General features: G+C 33.7%; 1 non-coding gene across 1 annotated transcript; it reads left to right on the forward strand.

Moving 5' to 3' along the window:
* Positions 1-1036: 1036 nt before the first annotated feature.
* Positions 1037-1142, forward strand: LOC134385316 (U6 spliceosomal RNA). Its single transcript, XR_010024308.1, has one exon. It is a non-coding gene; the product is annotated as a U6 spliceosomal RNA (small nuclear RNA).
* Positions 1143-2060: the final 918 nt, after the last annotated feature.

Raw genomic sequence — 2060 nt, forward strand, 5'->3', positions numbered from 1 at the left:
TCAGTGAGTTTTGGGGGGACATAATTCAATCCACTACAGACTACATTCTACTTTAAAATATCTTTTCATTTTTTAGGTTTACCTAAATGTTAACTTGCATGTAAAACTAAGATTGATACTACAAAACATGGCTGTCAGATCACTTAAAAGCAGAGAGGTAATGCTTTATCTGAATAATTAAAATGGTATTTATTTCATTTACTCAAATGACCTTAGCAGACTGTGCATTACCAGTTTTCTGATAACATAAAATGTCTCTTCATCCTCAAAGCATGTACCATTTCAACAATTGTGACAAAGTGACACTATATTTCAAAGGCAATTTTGCCCTAAGCAAGACTTAACATCTTTTTTACTCATTTAGAAATATCTAAGGCTTATCTTCAGAGGACATCTGCTACTGCTGTTATGGGACATAAAAGACATTTGCCATAAAAATGCAGGCAGTCTACTAGCTAATTTCAAATGCATAAATGAGTAGCAAATCAAAAAAGCGTCAAATATTTGAGAACAATGGACACCATAAAAAAGAGATAATCTCCATCAGCTGAAGAATTTACACCTGTGAAACAGTTATTAGCTCAATCAGAACAGAGATTCCAAACATTATATTAATATTCTACATTATAGTTATTCTAATACTTTCATAGTCAATTTACTCTCCCATTCTCCTAATATTTTCACACCATCTTCTCTCTCCTCAGACTTCCTCCACACAATCCTCACTATCTGCTGATGTCCTTGATTCCTGTGTCAGTGACAGTGTTGAAATAGATTCCATACCAAGTGTACTCACTGACCAGCATTTGTGCCCACATCCTCTGCTCCAATTTTTCCAGCTGCTTGTAAATGAACTTTCTAGGTCTCTATCTAAAGGACGTCCAGCCATCTAAGGGCACTTGTGCCTAGATCTCATTTTCTCTGAATTATTCTGGACATATCTCAATCAGTTCACTATTCTCTCTTATGTATCTTCTATCATTCATTCTCTAAATAAAAAATGTCAATAATTTTTCTAATTTCAAAAATATTTATTGTGCTTGTTCCAACAGCACATATATTAAAATTAGAACGATCAGAGAAGATTAGCACGGCCCCCGCACAAGGATGACCCACAAATGTGTGAAGTGTTCCATATTTTAAAGAAAGAAGGAAGGAAGGGAGGAAAGAAAGAAAGGAAGAAAGAATGAATGAATCACAATAATGCATTGAGCTTTCAGAAGGAGAAAGTAGAACTGTGGTTACTGGAGGTGGAAAATGGGAGGAGGGGCCTTAGGGAGAAATTGGTTAATGCACAACAGGGATAATTACGTTTTGTAATGAGGAACATGGTTATTATCCTGATTTGATCATCATACACTGTACATAGGTATTGATATGCAACTCTACTCCACAAATAAGTAAAATCAATTATTTTTTGATTTAAAGAAATTATCTTCACATGGCTTCTCCTGTCATCTATGACTTCTTGTACTTCTTTGCATCGAACTTCCACAATTTAGTTATCTATGGATCTAATTTTTAATTCCGAGCTTCCATGTTATGGATGTACCATAATTTGTTTAACCATTCATCTGTTAGAAGACAGAGGGGTTGTTTACAGTTTTTGAGTTATGAATAAAGCTACCATAAACATTTATGTACAAGTTTTTGTATAAACATAAGGTTTAATTTTAATGGGATAAATGCCCAGGAATACAGTTACTTGATCGTAGGGTGGTTACAGGTTTATTTGTTTGTTTTGTAAGGAGCTGCCCAGACTATTTTATATTCCTACATGCAGTTTCTCCACATCCTCAGAAGTATTTATCATTGTCTCTCTATATATATTCTATGTATAATATCAGCCATTCTGACAGATGTATATTTGTCGCACTATGATTTTTATTTGCATTTCCCTAACAGCATCTTTTTATGTCTATTTGCCTTCTGTATAACTTACTTGGTGAAATGTCTCTTCATGTCTTTTGACCACTTTTAAATTAAAAAGTTTGATTTTTACAGTTGCATTTTGAGAGTTTATGTATTACAGATACTAAAATGTGTATATTGACTATGTG

The sequence above is a fragment of the Cynocephalus volans genome, chromosome 8 (assembly GCF_027409185.1).
Source record: "Cynocephalus volans isolate mCynVol1 chromosome 8, mCynVol1.pri, whole genome shotgun sequence".
In the NCBI taxonomy this organism is placed as follows: domain Eukaryota; kingdom Metazoa; phylum Chordata; class Mammalia; order Dermoptera; family Cynocephalidae; genus Cynocephalus; species Cynocephalus volans.